Genomic DNA, 25487 nt, shown 5'->3' on the forward strand with positions numbered 1-25487 from the left:
CCTTTACAAAATCTAGCCAAATTTCTTGCCAAACAACTACAGCCCTATGCAGATTCCATCACCTCACATGTAAAAAACTCTTTCCACTTCATAGAGATCATAAAGAAACAAAACTTACAGCCCAGTGACCTACTCGTGAGCTTTGATGTCGTATCACTCTTCACCCAAGTGCCAATCAAAGAAGCCTTAACAGCTATCCAAAACAAATACAACCCCCCAAACACATCCTTGATCTGACCAACCACTGCCTATCTAACACATACTTTATTTACAATGGACAAAAATACAAACAGATAGAAGGAGCACCCATGGGATCACCCCTCTCACCTGTCATTGCCAACCTCTACATGGAAAACTTTGAAACCCAAGCTCTAGAAAAATCTGATCACAAACCCAAACTCTGGCTCAGATATGTAGACGACACTTTCATAATCTGGCCACATGGGAAAGAACAACTGGACAACTTCCTTACACACCTCAACAGCCTACACCCCAAAATACAGTTCACCATGGAAACAGAAGTAAACAACCAACTCCCCTTCCTGGACGTCTTAGTCTACAGGAAATCTAACGGCTCCCTAGGACACACCATCTACCAGAAGAAAACACACACCAACCGCTATCTGCACGCACTCTCACACCACCACCCAGCCCAGATCAATTCCGTAGCCAAGACACTCATCTCCAGAACAAAATGCCTAGCTGATGAACAACACCTAAAAACCGAACTACACACTCTCACTAACGTACTGACATCCAATGGATTCCAAAGAAATAAGATCACCAACCTAATCCAAAAAGAAACCCCCACTAAAGTCCAGGACAGAGAACAAGAAAATGGAAAAGCCCTCCTCCCATACATAAAAGGCACCACAGACAGAATCAGCAAAATCCTCCGCAAACACAACATCAAGACAGCATTCTGCACAGACCGGAAACCCCAAAGAAACCCCAAAGACAAAATTGAATTAGAAAATCAAGGAGTATATGAAATCCCATGCACCACTTGCCCCACCACATACATCGGACAAACCAACAGAAGAATAAGTGCACAAAAATGCAATCAAAAAAGAGGAACCAACTTCTTCCCTGGTCCAACACCTTAAAGCCACAGGACATAAAATTGATTTCAATAAGACTAGAACTATCGCCAAGGCCGAACATTTCAACAACCGTATAATCAGAGAAGCAATTGAAATAGAAAAACGCCCACACAGCATGAACAGGTGGGACGATACATCCCGCCTGCCAGCCTTTTCGAAGCCTGCCCTTATTAACAAACGAGTCCCAAACAGGATGAATGACACCAGGCCCACACCCACAATAGCCACACAGAATATCACCACCAAACATCCACAAAGAAAACAGATAAAAACATAAACTGATGAGGAGGCACAACCCAGAACCAGAAGCCAAACTGCAAAAGCACAATTAGCCTCTTTAAAACCCCTCCTGCCCTCACATGAAACACAACCCCCCAAACAATCAGAACAGAACACACCTCCACCAAATAAGGACACACCTCCACCCAATCAAGACACAGCCAAGCCCCCACCCAATCAGTTCAAACCCCCTCTGGCAGTTAAAAGGAAGAAACAGCTGAGATCTCACACTACTCCTGGAAACACCAAGCCTGAAGTAGCCTGAAGCAGCCTGAAGATGACGAATGAGACTTCGTCGAAACGTCGCCAAGACATCTCCAATTCTCCAATTATATATATATATTCTTTTTAAAAAGCCCTCAGTTATACGAGGAAAGCTAGCTAGGTACTTAAAAAAGAAATATTTTTAAAAAATATACATGCTAGCTTTTGAACTGGCAATCTTTTACCTAGCAGGTAAAATTCTTCATCAGTATTCTACTTCAATATTAACAATATCAGCACCTAGATTTCATTACAGTGCAAAGCAGCTGGCAACAAAATAATTTTTATTTTAAAGGTAGTATTTTGTGTGCTTGTGTGTGTATGTATGTATATACGTATGTATATATGTATGTATGTATGTACGTATGTACTGTATGTATATATGTATGTATCAGGGATGAGTTTCAAATTTTTTTTACTACCGGCTCAGTGGGCGTGGCTAGATGGGCATGTGACTGAGTGTGCATGGCCAACTTGACATCACTCATGCACACTCAGTCACAGGAAACCCCCCCCCCCAACTAAGCCACAGTCACCAAAGTGGTAGCAAAAAGTTTTTTTTATTTTTCATTTTCATAACATATAATCACATGTATACTATTACATAGCTAACATCATATTGTGTTGTTAAATGTTTACATCGATTCATCTTACCATCAACTTCCCAAAAGAAAAAAAAACCAGTTATTGGCTCTTCTGCTCTCCAAACACTATATTTATGCCTTCACTTTCTTCTCCCTCTCCCTTCCTCCTTTCTTCTCTCTGACCTCCTTCCCCTTTTCTTCTTCCCCTTCCTTTCTCCTACCTTCTCTCCCCTTTCCACTCCTCATTTCTCTCCTCCTCTTCCACCCTCCTACCCTCTCTCCTATCCCTCTCTCCTTCCCTTACCTCTCTCCTCTACTTCATACTCTTCATCTCATTTGCTTGGTGTATTTCAGCTTCTGAGCAAGCTCCATTTTATGTTGATGGTATTTATAGTTCCTTTTAATATACATATTTAATTTTAAACATATATTCTCCTTCTTTTTTAAAAGAAAAATAGAACAAAAAAGTATACATATATAGTCATTGTACTTTTAAGCCCCACCCAGTCTAATTTTGGTCGAGATGTAGAGCTGGTTACAATTCCCAACTATTCTCATCATTATCTTTATATAATTATACACCCTTACGCACCTCCAATTTGTGATTCTGCCTTTAAGTCTCAATAGTTTTCCATTATAAGTGTATTTCATGTTCCCTCTTCAATTTTTCCATGTCTTAGATTAGATTACCTTTAGTTATCTATGAATGGCAAACCTCGCTGTTCAATATTCATTTCAATTCCCCATATCTATTGTATAGAATAACAAATGGTTAACATCTCACTTTATTTCATCATGTTAAAAGTTCTATGTATATCCAAGTTTCATATATTTTAACCCATGCTGAGTTGTCCTTCTGTTGTAATTTCCAGTCAATTTGCCACTCAGTTTAATTATTATGTATAAAAGTGAATGGCAAACCTCTGCTTTACTGCTTTACCTCCCCAAGTGAGTTTCATATTTATTCACATTCCATATATTTTGGGCTTTGTTTAGTTATCTTTCCATTATTATATTCAACCAGTTAGCAACTCCATTTTATTTCCATGTTTCTCACAACCTCCCCATATCAATATCAATATCATGTTCATCCATATTCAATATATTTCAACATTTGCTTAATTATCTTTCCATTATTACATTTAATCAATTAGCAACTCCATTTTATTGTCATATTTAGAAATAAAACCCTTATTTTAGTTTTATATTCTCCCACATAAAAAATTCTGGTTGTCTGATTTTTTCCTAGTAAGTATTTTGTCCCACTTCTCTGTTCCTGCCCTCTCCCTTCTCTTTGCTTCGGCACATCCACTCTCCCCAACTTTCCCCAGGTCACCACCAAAAGGATGTTTTTTATTTCACTTTGTTGGGGCAAAACCTCCCTCTTCAATTTCCCTTATACCACTAACAGCCTCAGCCTCTTTTGTCTGCCTTTTGTTTCCCTGCGTTTCTACCCCTTCATTATCTTGCCCCCTTCTTCTTTGAATTCTTCTTTAGATATCTTCTTCTCTGGGTTTAGAATTCTATTTAGGCTTGATTTTAATGATTTATGCATATTTTTTATAATTTCATGTAATTCTTCAAATTCCTAGCTTTTCATGATGTCCAATTCCAAAGTTAGAATTAGTTATACAGTTATTTCAATGTTCTGTTACACCTTAAGTTTGTCCACTTCCACTGCTGTAAGGGAGAATGATGGGAGCCATCTTGGTCTTTTGTTCTTCCTTAATATCCAGTTCCAAAATTTCAGATAGTTATACAAAGCCTTATTTTGAGGCTCTGGTCCACCTTATGTTTTAGCTACTGTGGGACTGGAAGTGAAGCTGGGGCCATCTTAATCTTTTGCAGTAAAATAAAAAGACGAAAGAGGGGAAAAAGAAAAGAAAAAAAACTAGCATTTTCCAATTTTTATCTCTGTAATAATTCTTCCCCCTGTCACCTTCCATCTCCAATCAGCCACAGCTGCTTAAAACATATCAATTAGAACAAACTTATAAAGAGCTAAATTTGGGTATGTGTCTCTTTTGCCTCCTATTCTTGCAACTTCTGATTTAGTTGGTTAGTTAAAACTTCCCACACAGTCAAGGTTAGATTATCCATTATCAGAGAAAAAGAAATCAAAATATTTGGTTTCTATTTCATATCCAAGACCAAATTAGAGTTTATATTGAGTGGGTTCAGAAGAAGGCATGCTTTTTTCTTGATTGTTTTAGGTAGAAGGAATTCAAACAAAGTAAAAATATTGGTTTCTGTTTAAGATCAAAAACCAAATTTAACGTTTATAATTATGTGGGTTTGTAACTGCTCTGCTTTCTGTTGTTCTGTTCGAAAGTGTAGACAAAGAACTTCTGGGTGGGCTGGTGTTACAATCCTCCACCTTCCTTTGTTCTTTTTCTTTTAGGAAAACAAAAGTCCCGATCTGACCCTCAGTATTATATATGTTCTCAAAATTTCTTTGCCTTTTCCAGGTTTAATGTAATTTGTGGGTTAGATAAATTCTCTTACCAGGTCTTTTATCTCTACTGGTCTCTGCCTGTTCCAAACTTATTTTAACAAAAAGGTCAGTATCTTGTCAGCCATGTTGAAGGCTGCTGCCCTGATTCTGATTCATAAGCAAATCTCTAACCCATGAGAAATCTGTTGCCTCTGTCAGGGTCTGATGAGATGCTGCCCTTCTTCGCCCCCACCTCCAGTGGGGGTTCTGATTCAAAAGAATCTTCGGAGATGGTTTGTCAGACAGGGTTCATGTGAGAGCCCACATTTCCCTTGTCTGTCCAGCTGGAAAACTTCCTGTTGAACCCACAGTGGCAAAAGTTTTGAGGGGTGGTGCCACGCTGGGACTCTTTGCTGTCTTTTTGGGGGAGAATCCACAGAGAGCCTTTATTTTGTTTTGTGGCTCCCTCACAGGGAGCTTCTCTTTCTGGCCCACAAGCAGAGAACAAGGTTGTTACCTGCCCACTCCCTTCCCTTAGTCTATGCATCGCTGCCCACTGCCAACTTGAGTCAGTGCAGAGTGGGCTGCGGAGATGCTGTAAGCCAGGTTAATCAGGGCGGCATGCTGCTCCAAGAAGCTGCACTCAGCCAGCTCCCACCTGCAGTCAGCGGCTGAAGTGGTCCGGGTGCAATGGGGACTGCAGTGGCAGGAAACGCTGCCGGAGCCGGGACAGGTCCAGGGAGAAGCCACACACACTTGAATACATACAGTACATATAAAGATATATAGTATATGTCCTGGAAAATCCATTCACAGCAAGAAAAGTCATTAGCAATTGTTTCTGAAAACAGAAAAGTTTTAGAACAAAGCAATAGAGAAATTGGCCCATGGGAGAATAGTCCATTCCGTTCAGTAATCCATACAGCATAGACTAAATTACTTGCAATCCGTGCCAAAGCATCTCAGTTCTTACATCATATTTAAAAACCAGTTTTGAGTCATGATGGCATGTTTCCAGGATAAGAGTTTAATAGCATCTTAAACAGTAAATGCAATATACCCCTAATATAATCAGATTATCAGCTCAGAAGCATTTTCTGTTTGTTACCAACTCAAGTTTCTAGACTGTTTCTAAAGGCAATTTGAAATAATTATTATGAAAATGTTTGGGATTCACAATCAAGCTAGGTATAAAAACACTATTATCAAGTAAATAAGCAAACAAGCAACAAATCAAAAATATCTGAATAGTACATGAATATAGCATGATAACCTTAATAAGGTTGTTATATTTAGATAAATCTTTATTCCAAGCTGATTTCCCCAAACTGTGATTTTGATTTGTGGGAACCATCAAAATAAATAAAACACAATTAATGGGATGCATTGTCCTTAGCAGCAGCTCTATTCTGTCTGGATTAAATGGATGAGGGTTGCTCATCTAGTCCAGAGTTGGTTTTTACTTCTCTTATGTCAAATATGGTGCAATAAGCACCATTTTATAGAAACAAAAATGCAATTATGCAAAGAGATACTACCAATATATGGGAATGCCTATAAAGCACCTCTTTTTCATCAAAACAGCAAGCACGGTGTTTGCAAGTCTTGTATGACTCTTTGGAAGTTGTTTCTCACTGCTTTTATATGTTTGTGTGTTCATATTCACATTCCAACAGAGACAGCTGGAAGGAGCTTCTAAAGAGGTTACACAAGCTTTCCAAACAAAATAGCTTCTTTAAATATTCTTCCATGCATTGTGAGGTACCTCTTTGAAATACTTTGAACCGTCTTAAATAATTTTACATGTTTAAAATATAATGAGCCTTCAAAGGTATGAATATCTTTTAAAATTATATTTCATTAAAGAAAATTAAATGAAGTTATAACTCAATGTACATCAGTTTGTCCCAATTACATTTTGCTCTCTGTGGATCTGGATTCATCAATACAACTCTTCTTTGGAGCACCTGGGTTCATCTACAGCTACTCTCACACATTTTATTTTACATGTTGGATGTTATAAGCCAAGCAAAAAAATTCTGAGGAATGAAGATGAATTGTCAAACTCTGCCAAACCCTTTAAGCCAGATGTCCCTCAAACTTTGCAGCTTGGTGGGCAGCTGGTGGGGAGGGGACCAGGTTGCATGAGCTGCGGGGTGGAGGGATATGTGCATGAAGTGGTAGTGAGTGGCAGTGCGTGGTAGTGAGTGGTAGTGCATGAGCAGTAGTGCATGCAAATGCAATTTCACATTTTGAGCTATGCACCCATGTGCACCAGCACTGGCCTATTGCTCTCACGAATTGAGCTGCCTGCATGCGTGTACAAACTGATCCACTGTGTGCATGGCCCATTCCATATAGGCCACAGCCCAGAGGTGGGCTATAGCCCACGGGTTGGGAACCACTGTTTTAATCATATTCCCTAGCAAACTTCAGAAACTCAAAATCATGCAATTATATTATAGGAAGCTAATAAAAGGAGAAACAGACAGATTAGTACTTTTTTATTTGATATATTAATATGAAATATGAAGAAAAGTTATATTTTATATAAAGCAGCTTTTAAAATTATGATCCCTTGATTACCATATCAAGATGTTTTTTAAAACTTTGAATATTTATATAAAATGAACAAAGCCTTTCACAATGTGGAAACATCCAGAATTGCTTATTTGAAAAGCTTTCTTTTTATATTACAGTTATGAATAATTGAACTTCTATGGTAAATATTAACAAAATAGATTAAACATTTATTCACTCTAGACTCATAATGGTGAACATATGGCACACATGCCCTAGTTAGCATGCAGAGCTCTCTCTGTGGGTATGTGAGCCATCATCCCAGCTCAACTCTGCAGTACATGTGCATGCACCTCCCACCAATCAGCTGATTTTTGGGTCTTTGCCACTCATGCGTGCGGGGTAAGGCACATATTGAAGATGGGTGCACATACACATGATGTGTGTACATGGAGGTCACACATGCATGCACAGCAGGGTGGGGTGCATGTGGGGGTCACATATGCATACATGGGGTTACGTGCACATGCCCAGGGGTCACACACATACATGTGTGGGGAGGCACACACACACATGCACAGGGGGTGGGCCTGAGGGGGGCTCATACCCACATTGCATTATGGGTCTGCATTGCATTTTGTGCCAAAAAGGTTAGCCATCACTGCTCTACATCTTCAGCATATTCAGTAGTACAGCTCATTTGACTCACAAGAATTAAGGTGCTATATCTTATTCCCAATCAACAGATCTAGAGAAAGCAGTACAGCAATTAAAACATTTTCCAGCACACCACTAGCTTATATTTTCTATACCTAACAACCTATATACAACCTTATACTTGGACTTACTTGCTGAAATGAGAAGAAACTTATTTTCCTGTTAAGAGTCACCTTCCAAAATAAATGCCTGTAGCTCCAGTGACATATACAGTTTTTTCAAAGTACTAATATATATTTGTAAATATATACATAAAATAAGAACAGATTAAATTTTATTTTATGCATATTACAAATGCACATTTTTAAATATGCATCCATTGCTAAATATTACAAGAAGGCATATAAGAGATTCAAACTTGGTTTCTTTTTTGGTAGATTTTTCAGACTCATTCATAAACTTTGTGCTCACTGAATATGCCAAATGCTTTTTATTTTGCTTTATCATTGATTAGTTCACTTCATTGCACTTGGTGAATAGATTATTTCATATTAAGGACAACAGAGCACCAAGTTTCATCTCATAAATTTGTTATGATCCCTTTAAATAAGAGTCTATAAAACAGGACAGTTAAGCAGCCACCTGTTAGAAAGCAGATAGATTTGTCTCTTGTTTCAGAGTCTTGTGGTTGCTACTTAATAGAACATTTAACAAAATAAGAAAATAAAATTCAATGAATTAATATTTAATAAAAAAATATCTGCCTGCTGTTAGCAAGCCTTCAGTATGATTGGAAATACAAACTCATACTACTTGTACTCATTAAAGTTATAAGATCATTAAAACTTTTATTATTTTTCATATAAAAGTAGGAAAACTAGGAAAAATGTATAGCAGCAAAATGTCTATGCAATCTACTTCATCATTTACACAGCTTTTGGGCATGACTTAGTACTCAAGTTTACATTTTTTCCCCAAAGGATAAACCAAATTAAAGACAGAGGCTTTGTATAAGAAAAAAAAACTGAGTGTGATCTAAACCAAGATTTTGCTTTTGTAAGAAAATCAACACATCATTTTTCATGAGGATTTTATGGTTCATAAAAGCCTAAGGGTATACAGTAGATTATTATTATAATCATAAATGATTTAAAATAATACTTTAAGATCTATGCACAACAAATTTAAGTTTCTCTTCCCCATGGCTATATAAAACTAAATAACCATATAAAATCAAACGCAGAACATGTCAATTCATCAGCTCCTGAATTGGTTCATATAACTGGTTCATTATAATTGAATATTAACATTGTATCTTCCCTTATATTTTCTTGTCTCACCTCCTTATTAATATAATTACTATTACCAATTCATAATCTTTAATTTTATACGTACGTACGTACGTACGTACATACATACATACATACATACATACATACATACATACATACATACATACCATATATTAAAAAATATTTTTAACAATAATTGCTATAATAAGCATATTCAAAGTTATTTAGAAGTGAGCTGACCTGAAGTTCTCCAGCTGGACAGACATGGAGGATGTGAGCTCTGAAGAGTCTCACATGAACACTGTCTGACAAACCGTTTCTGAGATCCATTTTTGGATCAGAAGGGGCAGTGTCTCATCAGACCTAGAGGGAGTGCAACAGGTCCCTCATAGCTCAGAGATTTGCCCTCTGAATTGGAGCCAGGGCACAGCATGGCAACATGGCTGCACAAGAGCTGGCTCCAGGACAAAGCAGCTGAACAGGAAAATGCAAAGGCGAAATGAAAGCCTGGTAAGATCTATTAACCCACAGTTATAAATCAGAATTTGGAAAAGACAAAGAATCTTGAGCACATAAAGAATATTGATGGACAGATTGGGATTTTTGTGAAAAGAAAGAAGGAGAAAAATGGAGGGTTGAATCACTAGCCCCAAAGAGAGCCATTTGCTTGTAATAATTTCGGCAGAAAGGAGAAAGAAGAGAAGTGACAAACCCACTTAAACACAACCCACTTAAACACAAACTCTAAATTTGGTTTGGACTTGAAAAGATTGTGTTTTTAAAGGAGTCTAGGAGCATGAAGATTTCCTTAATCTGAGTGTCTTTTAACTATCATATCTTAAGGAACTGCAATTAATGAGAACTGGAATTTAATAAGGGAGAAAGATCAAGAAAAAAGCACCTTTGCCTTACTGATAACTGATAATCTAATCTTACTTGTGTGGGAAATTTTAATTAACCAACTGCCATAAATCAGAACTTAGAAAAGCAGGAGGGAAGAGAAACATACCCAAATTTGGCTGTATGCAAGATTGTTCCAATTAATATATTTGGAGTAATTATAACCAACGAGAAGGGGAAAGTACCAAGGAAAAATAATAACAAAAACAAGAACTAGGGAAATAGGAAGTCTTTTTTTTCTTTTTTGTCTGCAAAAGATCAAGCTGGCTCCAGCTTCTCCTCCATTTTCACAGTAGTTGAATTAACTAAATTTAAGGTGGACCAGAATTTCAAAATAAGATTGGTATAACTAACTGCAATTTTGGAACTGGACATTAAGGAAGAACAAAAGGCCAAGATGGCTCCTATCGCTCTTTCCCATAGCAGCTGAAATAGATAAATTTAAGATGGACTAGAACTCTGAAATAATTGTATAACTAATTTTGGGACTGGAGATTATGAAAAAGTGGGAATTTGAAGAACTATGTGAAATTATTAAAAATATGCATAAATTATTAAAATCAAGCTTAAATAGAATTCTGAATTCAGAGAAGCAGGTATTTAAGGAAGAAGGGAAGGAAGTAGGGGGAGAGACAATGAAGGGGTAGAAACAGTGGGAAATAAAAGGCAGACAAAAAGCTCCATAGGGCTTGGCAGTGGTATAGGGAAAATTGTAAAGGGGGTATCTGTTCCAACAAAAGGGAATAAAAAGCAGATAAAAGATGTTTTGGAGGTTGACAGTGGCATAAGGAAAATTGAAATGGGAGGTTACACCCAGGGGTGGGTTCCTGCCAGTTCTAAGCAGTTCCTAGAAGAGGTTCCACAAATCTAGCATGCTGTTTAGAACCGGTTCCAGTGGTGGAATGCCCCCTCCCTCCCTCACCCCTGGGCCCCACCCATCTGATCGCTGCTCATCTGCTCATTCTCCCCACCCATCTGCATCAAGCATCTAAGAGCCCTGTAGAGAGCCCTTGGTTCTCTATTGCTGCCTGCTGAGGGGGTAAGTAAGCTCTTTGCTGGCGCAGCAGTTTTTGGGGTTAATGGGGCTTGGGTTTCCAACTTGACAGCCCTCGCCACTTCCTGGACATCTATTGCAGTCACAACGAGAAGAGTGCGGAGAAGAGCACAAAGGTTCTCGGCGCTCTGGAAAGCTGCGAAAGTGGCTGGGAGAGGCACACACCTTGGTTTAGCCTCCCTGGATGTCACAGCAGCAGCCCCAAGTGTGCCAATCTCTGCATTAGTCTCATCAGGGCCTGCTGCAAGAGGAAATGAGTGAAGACCTTTTCCGGATTGCTGGTGGTGGAGGTGTAGGCCCGTCATCCTGTGTTCAGCACAGCAAGTCTGGGGAAGTCCTTTGTGCTGGCCGGAAAAGGTCTTCATTCACTCCCTCTTGCAGCACGCCACGATGCAAAAAACACCAAGATCGGTGCATTTGAAGCTGCTGCAGCGACATCCAGGGAGGCTAAACCAAGCCGCACACCTCTCACAGCCACTTTTGCGGCTTCCCTGAGCGCCAAGAATCTTTGTGGTCTCCTCAGCTCCTCACAACTGCAATAGATGTCCAGAAGTGGCAGGGGCTGTTGGGCTGAAAACCCAAGCCCCATTAACCCAAAAGCCGGTTTTTGACAAAGAAGCCTAAGCAAAGGATGACTGGGCAGAGGAAGGGGGAAATCCTAGTGAGGGCTGCTGGAGCTGCATTGCCCCACTGGGTTCAGGGACTTTTGTCCCTCATGCCATGATTTGCAGCCACTGCAGCCCCGCGCAGACCTCTTCAGGGTGCTGGGCAAATTGGTTTTGGGGATTTCCCCCCACCCCCAAAAAAGACCAACCATGCTGCCAAGGACAGGCACCGGACAGGATGCCGGCAGTGCTGAAAGCCAAGCTGCACGTGGCTGGGGCACCCTGAAGCAGTGCCAACCAGCATGTCCTGCAATAAGAGCCCTAGGGGCAAGGGCGGCAGCACCACGCCCTCCATCGCCCTGCCCATCCCCGAGCAACACACTACCACCGCTGCTTCATCAAGTGGGGTGGGCAGGGGTGCATGTGCAGTCCAGGAGGGGGTGGTCAATGGTGGGGACTGCCCAGCTGACCCTCCCTCAGCAGCAGCGGTGAGTTCCATGACATCACCTTCAAGGTAAGTGGCGGCCGCGGGCACCATTTGGCCAAGACAGCAGGGCTAGCGCAGCACCCACCCAGCCACTGTTGGGTGGGTGGGTGGGTTGGCAGATGGGTGGGAGGAGGGTTGCCCTGGCCCAACTAGTGGTGCAAACTCCTCTTCTGTTCCTTCTTCTGCGGGGCATGCTGCCTTGACCTCTCAGCGGCCTTCGATACCATCGACCATGGTATCCTTCTGCGACGGTTATGAGAGGTGGGAGTGGGCGGCACCGTTTTTTGGTGGTTCTCCTCCTACCTCTCGGACAGGTCGCAGTCAGTGTTAGTTGGGGGAGAGAGGTCGACCCCTAGGCCCCTGAAATATGGGGTTCCTCAGGGTTCGGTCCTATCCCCCCTTCTGTTTAATATCTACATGAAGCCACTGGGTGAGATCATTCGACGGCACGGGATCAAATACCATCAATATGCGGATGATACTCAGCTGTATCTGTCCACCCCGTGCCAACTCAGTGAGGCGGTTGACATGATGTGCCAGTGCCTCGAGGCTGTCAGGGTCTGGATTGGGGTTAACAAGCTTGTACTCAATCCAGACAAGACCGAGTGGCTGTTGTGTTTTCCTCCCAAGAATTTGGCCAGTATTCCATCACTCAGGCTGGGGGGTGAAAATTTACGCCCCTCAGACAGGGCGCGCAACTTGGGAGTCCTCCTGGACCCACAGCTGATTTTAGAACATCACCTGTTGGCTGTGACCAGGGGGACATTTGCCCAGGTTCGCCTGGTGCACCAGTTGCGCCCCTACCTGAACCAGGAGGCACTCGCAACAGTCACTCATGCCCTCGTGACCTCAAGACTGGACTACTGCAATGCACTCTACATGGGGCAGCCTTTGAAGAGTATTCGGAGACTTCAACTCGTCCAGAATGCAGCCGCACGAGTGATTGTGGGTGCACCTCGGTACACTCACGTTACACCTATCCTCCGCGAGCTGCACTGGCTACCGATCGTTCTCCGGATACGCTTCAAAGTGCTAGTCGTAACTTATAAAGCCCTTCATGGTATTGGACCTGGGTACTTGAGAGACCGCCTGCTGCCAATTACCTCCCAAAGACCCGTCAGATCTCACAGGGTCGGCCTCCTCCGGGTTCCGTCCACTAGCCAATGCCATCTGGCTACTACCCGGGGGAGGGCCTTCTCTGTAGCAGCTCCAGCCCTTTGGAATGAACTCCCCGTGGAGATCCGGACCCTCACCTCTCTCCAGGCCTTCCGGAAAGCCGTCAAAACCTGGCTGTGCCGGCAGGCCTGGGGATGATGAGTTCCCCTCCCCTCTCGACTGGTATGGCTGTGTGATTTTTGTGTATTTTAATTATGTGTACTGTTGTTTATGTTCCCTTTCCCCTTTGAGTTGTTCGCCGCCCTGAGTCCCCCCTGGAGAAGGGCGGCATACAAATAAACCAAATACTAAATACTTTGACAGCTGCCTCATTTCCAATTTGGGGTGGGGAAAGAAATCCTCTCATGGATTCCCCTCAGTTGGAAACGAGGCAGCGCTGCCTTGTCTTTCACAACCACCTCGTTTCCAATTTGAGGGGGAGAAATCCTCTGTATGGATACTCCCCAATTGGAAATGAGATGGCTGTGAAAGATGTGTGGGGTCTGGAACCCATTTCCAGGGGGAGGGGTCCCCCTCATGTTTGTCGTCTTCCCAGATGGGCTCTGGAGTCATCGGCAGCCACACAGAGTGTTGCTGTGGCTCCACGCACACCCCATAAATTATAGCCTCGGAGACTTTCCCACAGGAAAAAATGCCATTGCCAGGTACTTTTAATCTCTGATTGGAACACAAGGTGACCACACTATGTGTGTCTGTGTGTGAGAGAGAGAAAGTGAGAGAGACAGACAGACAGAGAGAGGCACAGAGAGAGAGGGAGGGAGAGAGGGAGAGAGGGAATCAGAGAGAGAGACACAGACACACAGAGAGTGATAGGGGGAGGGAGGAAGGGAGGGAGAGACAGATAAACAGACAGAGAGAGACACAGAGAGTGAATGATTAAGTGAGTGAGTGAGTGAGTGAGTGACAGACAGACAGACAGACAGACACACATATGCACACAGAGTGACAGAGAGAGAGAGGAAGGGAGGGGAGATAGAGACATAGAGAGAGGGGGAGGGGGGAGAGAGACAGAGACAGACATATAGACACATACAGAGAGAGTGATTGAGAGACAGACAGACAGACAGACAGACAGACACACACACACACACACACACACAAGAGTGACAGATGGGGGAGGGAGGAGAGAGAGAAAGATACACAGAGAGAGAGAGACAGACAGAAAGACAGACAGATACACACACAGTGACAGATGGGGAGAGAGAGACAGAGAGATACAGAGAGATACAGAGAGAGAGACAGACAGGCAGACACAGAAAATGACAGAGACAGAGAGGGAGTGAGGGAGGAAGAGAGACAAAGAGCCATACACACATAGAGAGAGAGACAGACAGACAGACACAGAGAGAGACAGAAAGAGAAAGAAAGAAAGAAAGAAAGAAAGAAAGAAAGAAAGAAAGAAAGAAAGAAAGAAAGAAAGAAGAAGTGGGAGAGAGAGAGATGAAAGAAAGAAACAAAGAAACAAAGAAACAAAGAAACAAAGAAACAAAGAAACAAAGAAACAAAGAAACAAAGAAACAAAGAAACAAAGAAACAAAGAAACAAAGAAACAAAGAAACAAAGAAACAAAGAAACAAAGAAAGAAACAAAGAAAAAGAAAAGAGAACTTATGACCACACTTGAGCCCAAAATTTTGGTTGCTAAGCAAGAGCATCGTTAAGTGAGTTTCACCACATTTTCCCAGTTGGCCACACCCATCTGGTCGCATTACTGCCGAGCCACTCCCACAAAACAGGCCACACCTACAGAATAGGTTCTAAAAAATTTGAAACCCACCACTGGTTATGCCCCAACGAAGGGAAATATAAATGATGTTTTTGACAGAGGCTTGGGGAAAATTGAAGAGGGTGGACAAAGAAAAGGAAGAAGGCAGGAACAGAGAAGTGGGACAAAAGACTTACTGGGAAAAAATCAGACAACTAGAAATTGTTATATGGGCAAATATAAAGCTAAGGTAAGGGGTTTATTTCTAAATATGACAAATAAAATGGAGTTGCTAACTGAATATGACAATGGAAAGATAATTAAATAAAGGTTAAAATATATGGAATATGGACAAATATGAAACTGATATGGGGAGATTGTAAAGCAGAGGTTTGTGATTCACTTTTATACATGATAATTAAATTGAATTGCTAATTGATTGAATATGACAATAGAAGGATAATTAAGCATGGGTTAAATTATATGAAATATGGACATATATAGAACTTTTAAGGGGATGAACAAAGTGAGATGTTTACCGCTTGTTATTTTATATAGTAGATTAAGAGAATTGTAATGAACATTGAACAGTAAGGATTGCCATTTATAGACAATTAAGGGTAATCTAAACCAAGATATGGAAAAATGGAGAGGGAATATGAAATATACCTACAATGGGAAATTATTGAGATTACAAAGACAGAATCATAAATTTGGGGTGTGTAAGGATGCATAATAATATAAATATAATGATGAGAATAGCTGAGAATTGTAACCAGGTCTACAGGCTGGGTTTTGGGCTTAAAGTGTGATTGGAGCTGCCGTCTTTCTATAAATCTTGGTGGGGGTGTGTGGAGTGCTGGCTTTGTTTCAGTAAGTGGAATGATTGGTTGTGTGGTTGTATCATCATTGGTAGATTCATGTTGTGGGGGTGTTTCTCTATTTCAATAGTTTCCATAATTATTCTCTTGTTAAAGCATTCTGTTTTGGAGATAAACCTGGTTCCTTCAAAATTAATTTCATGTCCTGTAGCTTTAAGGTGCTGTAAAAGGGAGGAAGTTTTTTTCTTTTTTTCTTACTGCGTTCTTCTGTTCTGCAATGCATGCATTTATTCCCTTGTTTGTTTGTTCTATGTATGTTGCAGGATAGATTTTGCATGGTATTTTGTAGACTCCTTGGTTTTCTAGCTGGATTTTGTCTTAGGGGTTTCTTAAGATGTTGGTTATTTTTTGGTCAATGTTGAAGATTGTCTTGATATTGTGTTTGTGGAGAATTTTGCTGATTTTATCTGTGGTGCCTTTGATGTAAGGGAGGAGAGCAATGCCATTGTCATGTTCTGTGTCTTTGTTTTTGTGAGAATGTATAATTCAGTTTTCAGGTAACCAACAAAGACCACCTGAAAACTGAATTACACACTTTCACAAACATATTAATCTCCAACAGATTCCAAAGAAAAACAATTACCAACCTAATCCAAAGGGAGACTCTCCCCAAAAATCAGGAGACAGAACAGGACAATGGCATCGCCCTCCTCCCTTACATCAAAGAAAAAATTTCCTCCCTTTTCCAACACCTTAAAGCCACAGGACTTGAAATTAATTTTGAAGGAACCAGGTTAATCTCCAAAACAGAATACTTCAACAAGAGAATAATTATGGAAGCTATCAAAATAGAGTAACACCACCACAACATGAATAAATGTGATGATACCTCCCACCTACCAGACATCTGGAGACCAGCCCCAGTCAACAAATGAGCCCCACCCACCACCCAGGCCATTACAACACGAAACAACAATAGACACACAGCCAGCACCAATCAGCAGCAATCTACCAATCATGATACAACCATACAACCAAGCATTCCACTTACTGAAACAAAGCCAGCACTCCACACACTTTAAGCCCAAAACCCAATCTGAAGATGGCGAGTGAGACCTTGCTGAAACGTTGCCAAGACAATATCAATCTTACATGGGAAAAGACCCAAATACAACAAGACCAGCATATCTACACCTGTGAAAAGCTAATAAGGAATGATAATAAGGAATTATAAATACCATCAACATAAAATGGAGTTCGCTCAGAGGTTGAAATACACCAAATAAATGAGATGAAGAGTGTGAAGTAGAAGTGAGAGGTAAGGGAAGAAGAGAGGGATAGGAGAGAGGGCGGGGGAGAAGAGGAGAGAAAGAAGGAGAGGAAAGGGGAGAGAGGAGGAGAGAGGATGGGGAACTGGAGAAGAGAAGGACAACAGAGGGAAGAAAGGAGGTAGGAAGGAGGAAGAGAGAGGGAGAAGAAAGTGATGGATAAGGTACAAATATGGTGTATGGAAAGCAGAAGAGCCAATAATTATTTTTGGGAGTTGATGGTAAGATCAATTGATATAAACATTTAATAATACAATACGATATTGGCTATGTAATAGTATACATGTGGTTATATGTTATGAAAATGAAAAAAATAAAAACTTTAAAAGAGAAGAAAAAAGTTACTTGGAAGTGTCTGAAACAGCACTTACCTTGGAATTAATTGAGCAAAAAGCAGATTTTTTTAAAGAAACCATTGTTTGTGGGAAATTATTATGTACATAGCACTAGTTCAACAAAAATAACAGAAACACTCCAGTATTTTGTAGTACCCTTACTGTCCAAATCATTTTTTTCAGTAATATAAAATACTTTGCTACATCAAAAATGGCTCACTATATTGAGCATTTAAGTGCATTATCATTAAGTACCTATTTGTGTATTAGATTTGTTTTTAGCAAGGTTTTCCAAAAAGTTTATTCCTCACTGGCAAGGATAAACATTAAGAATCTCAAAATTTAGATTCTCTGTTTCCTGAATATAGAAGTCTATCATCTTTGCGATGTATGAATAATTGACTGACTAAACAAAGAGATATAAAAGCAAATAGATCAATATCAACTTGCTAACTTCTTTAAAGAATTGAGTAACTCTATTTCCTTAATTCATTAAGGAGTCAATTGAAACTTTGGAACCCCAAGATCTAATTCAAAAAATAAAATCACAAATAATTATTGATACATTTGATTAAGATTTTAACTTGCTTTCTATGCTATTTAAATGGAAAATTACACACACACACACACACACACACACACACACACACACATCCTATTGAAGTGTGCCTGTGTGTATATTCATAAGTAAATATGCAGATTGAATTTAAACAAAAATGAAATATCTACACCATAATCGCAAGTATTGTTAAGTAGTATTTTAATAGATTCACAATAATGTCATTTGCATTTGAGCCAAATTTTAAAAATAATTAAAGAGTAAGAATAATTTCAAAGAATCTAATTTAAACTTGGCCAAACTTTCCTTTTAGTTGGTTATAAATACATTTGCAGATATTTGTGTCCAAGATGAGCAATCAGCTTGCTAGTTAAGTAGATTTTTGAAAGAACACCTCATCCACTTATTCTTACCTCAGCCAATATCTTGCCAAGGCAGAAAGCTAAATGTTGGCCAAGCATAAATCCCCTCCACCAACTGTCAGAGTATAGTATGGTAATGGTATCTAAATGAAAGTGATATTTTCCATCTGCTATTTCATTTAATTCCAAAAGTATGTGAGGACCTGCAAGAGTTTAACTGATTGCCTCTTGTCAGCCCTTTCAGATCCCTATGTATTAATATGCAGTAGGTTTTATTAGTAAATAAGTTGAAAAATAAGTACAAATGCTACCTCTTTTCCAAGTGATTAGTAATTTTAGTGTAAAGATATATACATTCATTGAAAAAAAAAGATTATTACCACAGCCTTGCCAAATGTGGTAGGGGGAAGGATGGGATGCAATGACTGTAAAAGTTAATATCACTAAAATGCAACAAAATAAGTTTTAACTGCAGATAAGACTGTGCATAAACTGTTGTGGTGATGCAGTTGCTCTTTACTCCTTACAGCAACTGTCCAAATGCAGTGTTAAAGGAATAAGCCAACTTTCTAATCTAGAAGAACATAATGATTCTTTAAAAAATAGAAAGCTTAGGAACTCTCCAGATGCCAAAAGTGAAATTAAAATTTCTTACTCATTCTTGCTGTGTGTAATGCTATTACAAACAATTCTTTATTTGACTTGAAAGAAGAAAGGAACATCTGTGGCTTAACTCTTAACAGTTTCAGTTCATATTCCAAATTCCACAATGTTAAGGTCACTTTATATTTTAAAGACACATTTTATTAAAATTTTGAATTCTAAAGTGCCACATTTTAGGAAGAGTTTTAAGGGTTTTAAAAAGCTGTCTAGAGAAGTAAACAAAGAACTTATGTCTATGACTATGCACAATTACATTGGACCAGATAATGCACCTGAAAATAAACAGAATACACAAACATGATGACATATTTTAATCTTTCTTAGTGAAAACTTAAATAACAGATTTTGAAGTATAATTTTTTTCCTTTTAAACTATTTTATTCCTACAATCAGGAAATATAGGGAAAAAAAGTAAAAATGAACACTATCCAGAAACTTCAGCCAATGCAAAATGCAGCAGCATGATCAATAATGCATGTCTGTGATAGAATAAACATTAAATCTCTGCTTCACAAACTACATTGGTTACCAAATCTCCTTCTGAGTCCAATTCAAGTTGCCACTGTTGACTTTTAAACATGGCATAGAATCAGATTACTTTAAGGACTGCCTCTCCTGGATTTCATCAACCCATCCCAATAATCTAGCAGAGATGGCATGTTATAGGCTTCATTGGGTATGGAACCACATTTGGAGGAATTTTCTCACATTGTGGGATCTTCTTAATCCACTCCTGTGCTGAAGTTGGTTTTATCACAACTGAGTTTCTGTTGGTCACTTAAATCACTTCTGTTGGTCACTTAAGACCTGGTTGTGCAAGCAAAACTTCATAAAATATTTCCCTGGATGTAAAACTGAGTTCCGTTTTTAGCAAGAGATATTTGCTGCTATGTATAAATGTAGTATAGCAATAGCAATGGGAGTTAAACTAATATACCGCTTCATAGGGCTTTCAGCTGAAGTAGCCTGCAGTGCTGCATTTAACCACTGCGCCACCTCGGCTCTATATCTAAAAATCTACCTCTAATATTTCCTATAAGCTGCAGAGACAAATTGTTTTTTCAATAAAATAAAACAACCTAAACAGAAATGCTCACCTTGTATGTTCCAGACTCAAAATACTCAACACTAAAATGTTTCAATAAAGTATGCAGGCCTGGAGCTTTAGAGACTGAGTGCAGAGCATTCAGTTGCTGCAAACGTTGAGAGAGGAATGGTAAGAAACTAATGCTTAGCAGAAACAAAGTACTCAATTATTTCATTGTAAAGTCACAATTCATGTACCATATTTTTCGGAGTATAAGATGCACCTTTTTCCTTCAAAAAAGAGGCTGAAAATCTGGGTGTATCTTATACGCGGAATACACCAAAAGCTCTCTGCAAGCTCCCTAAAGGCTATTCATGCCTTTTGCGGGGGAACGGACCAGTTTTCGTGAAAAACGGGCCATATTTGAGAGGTTTGCAGAGTGCAAAAACTTTTTTTATTTTCCTCTTCAAAATCTTGCTGCATCTTATACCCCAGTGGGTCTTATATTCCGAAAAATATGGTATATTTATAAAATATATGCAAACCTTTCTTTCAATTATTGTTTTATTTTCATAGTGATAATATCTCTAAGACTCAGATATGAGTATAAACAATACCCTTCAAAAGTCCTTATTTATGAATCCTGCCAAATTGACCTATTATTTATAGAAGGAATTCATGTGATGTGGATTTTATTTTTCCTTATCCTATCTAGTAATGAAAGTATCAAAGCTCATGCTACCAACATACTTGCATTCATTTTACAATCTAATCATAAGCATGTGTACCAAAGCCTGTTAGGAAAACTGATTTAAAAATAACCATTGCTCTCTATTAATTCCTACCATCCATCCATCCATCTATCAATCTGTTGATCTATCGATATATCAATCTAGAGTTTTGGTAGAAATAATTCCTTGAGTATCTAAAATCTAAAGCCTAATTTCTCTTGGGCTATGGTTGTTCTTCTGTCCTCAGATGTCTGGCAGCCTTGGTGGATCAGTGTGAGCCATGTCAATCGATGTGTGCCAGGATTTCCCAGGATGTGGTAGCATAGTAATATATTCTCTCCAATAAGAAGAAATAAATATATTCTTTCCAATAATAAAATTTGCTCATTTAGCACTATATTGCTTTCTAAGACTTCTGGGAAGGGGTCACTGCTTCCACTGAACTTCAAAGTGAAGTATCCACTTGTCTATTTCTATTAGCCTTTTGCCCTCATTCACATTCTTAACAGAATTGAAATTTGTATGTTCAAAAGTGAGAGGATTATCTTTTCATAATGCTCAATTGCAAAAAGCAATGTTTAAGAGAGAAAAGACAGTCCACTGTCTTCTGCACTGACACACTGATTGTGACCAGTATCATATTTAATAGCATAGCATCTTTTGTATCTCACTACTAAGTATATTTGAGGCAACATGTTTGTTATCTCCACATCAATAATACAATCAATATTTAAGCAGATGCTAAGGTGGGCAAATGAGACCCAGTAAATTCTCTAGCTATGTAATTATCACCCACAGCAGGCTAATTGAATAAAATATTTCATTACCAATCTACAATCTTCAATTTTGGAATTTTAACAAAGCAAGTAGTCTCCTTAAAACTTCACCAATATTTCAAATAATTGATTATATTTTTCAACCCATAAAAAGGACTATAATAACACTTCATCAGTAAACTTCACTTTGTCCAGAATACAACAGTCTATGCACTCAAAAGGTTGGCATAATACTTTTGTGTTAATTTTGTGGGAGGAACATTGGTAACCAGTGTATTTTCAGTATAATCAAGATGTTGGGCACAATTTGTGTCTCTAGTCTACTTACATTAAGGACTGCCTTTTTCAAAGAATTTCAGCTTAGGTGGCCTAGATGATCATATGGTTCCCATTTACTAGAAAGTGAAACTGAATAGGATAAGGAAGTACATGTTCTTTGTGGAGCTCTTCTCCAATGAGCTACTACAAAATTGCCTCTTCAAAAACTACTTCAGTTATCAGTTGTGCAGCCATCAATTTGTATATTAGTGAAATTATTATTGTATTATGACTGTTAAGTAACTTAATAATGTTTATTTTGGTTGTTTTATTATGTTTCATATAAGTTGCCAGGTGCCCAGAACATAAATGGCAATAAGTCACATAGATAAATAAACTGAGCCACAATTATCTTTAAGAAAGCCTTCAAACTGCTTTAGTTGCAACACTCAAAATAGTAACTCTGAAGTAATATCTTTAAATTCCACTTGAGGTTCTTATATACGTGCTTATTAGGTACTGGAGACAGGTAACCTAATAAGTCCCAGTTTGTTTACACTAAAATCACATATCTATTACTATGGATCATTTGACTGAGTGGAAGAAATTGTCTTACTCCTAGCCAGTATGAACACAAGATGACATGTCAGCTAAGCTGAAAACTCTAGATTTAAGAGAGAAAAAACAAGTTTTTTACTTACACAAAGGATAAAATAAATGCTAGTACTTCCACTGAGTGCAGAAGCAGAAGTGGATGGGGGCCCAGACTCGCCTCCTGTCCTGGTGTGAATGGTACATGTGGCCTGCCGGGAAGAATGGTGGCCATGGGGAAGGGAGTCTACGGGGATGGCAGGGGATGTCGGAGCATTTCAGTTACGACTGGGAGGGGCAGTTACGATGGGAGCTGTAGGGCTAGCCATTACTGGGGAAGAAGGACTTGCTACATTACAGCGATTCCTTGTTCTGGCCCCTCAGGCTCAAATCAAGGACCTGGTTGCAGAGGAGTACAGGGCCCTGGTCTCAGGTTGTTGTTGCTAAATGCCAGGTCGTTTGTGAACAAAGCCCCCCTCGTCCGGAATTTAATATTAGACAAGGAGGTAGACCTGGCATGTATAACCGAAACCTGGCTGGGCCAAGAGGGAGGAGTCCCCCTCTCAGAAATGTGTCCAGATGGGTTTCAGGTGCTCCACCAACCACGACACCAAGGAAGGGGTGGAGGAGTAGCAGTTATCGTCCGAAGGTCATTAGTTCCTCGCAGGATCCCTGCCCCAGAGATTGTGGGGTGTGAGTCTCTGCTCTTGAAGTTAGACCTAGGGGTTCAATTGGGCTTGCTGTTGACGTACTTGCCTCCCAGCTGTGTCATTACAGCCCTGCTTGTGCTGCTAGAGGCAGTAGCCAGGTTGGTGGTGAAGTTCGCTAGACTAATAGTACTGGGGAACTTTAATCTGCCATCTCTTGGTGAACACTCAGATGGGGCACAGGAGTTTGTGGCTTCCATGACAACCATGGACTTGATCCAGGTAGTTCAGGGTCTGACTCATAGAGTGGGACACACGCTTGACCTTGTATTTCTCTCGGGGCAGTGGAGACGTGATCTCGAGTTAAGGGGAATACAGACCTTGCCCTTGTCATGATCAGATCACTCCTTGCTGAGGCTTGACTTCAGGACGCTACTCCCCCATTGCAGGGAGGTGGAGCCGATTAAGTGGTTCCGCCCTAGGCGCCTGATGGACCCGGAGGGATTTCAGAGGGAGCTTGGAGAGATACCTGACTCCCTTGTCCGCAATCCGGCCAAATCTTTGGTCGCTGCCTGGAATATTGCGGCAGCTGGAGCATTGGATCTGATTGTGCCTTTGAGGCCTCTCCGCGGCAGTGGATCCAGGAGGGCACCTTGGTTTACTGAGGAACTCCGGGAGATGAAGCGCCAAAAGAGACGCCTCAAGCGACGTTGGAGGGCTAGTAACTCTGAATCTGATTGATCACTATTAAGAGCCTTTATTAGGACTTATCTAGTGGCAATACGGGCAGGAAAATGTACGCATTTTTCCGCTCTTATTGCGTCCGCGGAATCTCGCCCAGCCACCCTGTTTAGGGTGACCCACTCCCTCCTGAAAGGTGAGGAGGCGGGGGAACCCCTGAAGGGAAGAGCTGAGGCATTCGTTCAGTTTCTGTCGGATAAAATCACTCAGATTCGGACAGACCTGGACTCGGCTTGGGCAGTACCAGCCGAGATGCCGAGGGCTAGTCTTAATTGGATTTTCTGGGATGAGTTTGAATTTGTCACCCCTGAGGAAGTGGACAAGGCCATGGGAGCGATAAGTGCCTCCACCTGTTTACTGGACCCGTGCCCCTCCTGGCTGGTTTCAACCAGCAGCGAGGTGACACGAGGCTGGCTCCAGATGATTACTAATGCATCTTTGCAGGAGGGGTCTTTCCCGCAACCATTAAAGGAAGAAGTGGTAAGACCCCTCCTCAAGAAGCCTTCCCTGGACCCAGCTATTTTGAAAAACTATCATCCTGTTTCCAACCTTCCTTTTTTAGGGAAGGTTGTTGAGAAGGTGGTGGTGCTTCAAGTCCGACCGACCTTGAATGAAACAGATTATCTAGACTCCTTTCAGTCCGGTTTCAGGCCTGGGTAAAGTACCACCAGTATGATGATACTCAATTGTATCTTTCTGCCCTGTGCCAGCTCCGTGTAGCGGCAGATGTGATGTGCCGATGCCTGGAAGCTGTTAGGATCTGGATGGGGGTGAACAAACTTGTGCTCAATCCCAATAAGACTGAGTGGCTTTGGATGCTGCCCCCGAAGGACTGGTTGGACAGTCCATCCTTAACCCTGGGAGGTGAAAATTTACGCCCTTCAGAGAGGACTCGCAATTTGGGAGTCCTCCTGGATTCGCAGCTGAAACTGGAACATCATCTATCAGTTGTGACCAGGGACGCCTTTGCCCAAGTTCATCTGGTGCACCAATTGCGGCCTTATTTGGATCAGGAGGCACTTCAAAAAGTCACTCACGCCCTTTTCACCTCGAGGCTGGATTACTGCAATGCGCTCTACATGAAAAAGTGTTCGGAGACTGCAGTTAGTTCAGAATGTGGCCACGCGAGTGATATTGGGTGCACCGAGGTACACCCACGTTACACCTGTCATCCGCGAGCTGCACTGGCTACCAATTGGTCTCCGGACACAATTCAAGGTGTTGGTTATCATCTTTAAAGCCCTACATGACTTAGGGCCAGAGTACCTTCAAGACCGCCTGCTGCCACATACCTCCCAGCGGCCAGTAAGATCCCACAGATTGGGCCTCCTTCAGTTGCCATCAGCCAGACAGTGTCGGCTAGCGGGCCCTCAGAGGAGAGCCTTCTCTGTGGCTGCTCCGACTCTCTGGAACCAGCTACCCCCGGAGTTCCGGACCATACCCACTCTCATGGCCTTCAGGAAAGCTGTAAAAACTTGGCTGTTCCAGCAGGCTGGGGCTGTTCCCCGATTAGAATGAATGTATGAGGTGTTGCTGTTTTTAAACTGTTTCTTTTGTTATGTGTTTTGTTATGTGTTTTTTTCTCTTTA

At 40.7% G+C, this 25487-nt stretch overlaps 1 protein-coding gene and 1 pseudogene across 1 annotated transcript in view; one reads left to right on the plus strand and one right to left on the minus strand.

Annotated features, from left to right (window-relative positions):
* The window catches only part of ZNF385D (zinc finger protein 385D), a 300858-nt gene that overhangs the window by 268928 nt on the left and 6443 nt on the right, over positions 1-25487 (minus strand). The gene's annotated exons all lie outside the window — the stretch shown is intronic.
* LOC148045830 (uncharacterized) lies at positions 11341-24558 on the plus strand (annotated as a pseudogene).

The sequence above is a fragment of the Thamnophis sirtalis genome, unplaced genomic scaffold, assembly GCF_051295495.1.
Source record: "Thamnophis sirtalis isolate CommonGarterSnake01/CBP01778 unplaced genomic scaffold, rThaSir2_p1.2 scaffold_4, whole genome shotgun sequence".
Classification (NCBI taxonomy): domain Eukaryota; kingdom Metazoa; phylum Chordata; class Lepidosauria; order Squamata; family Natricidae; genus Thamnophis; species Thamnophis sirtalis.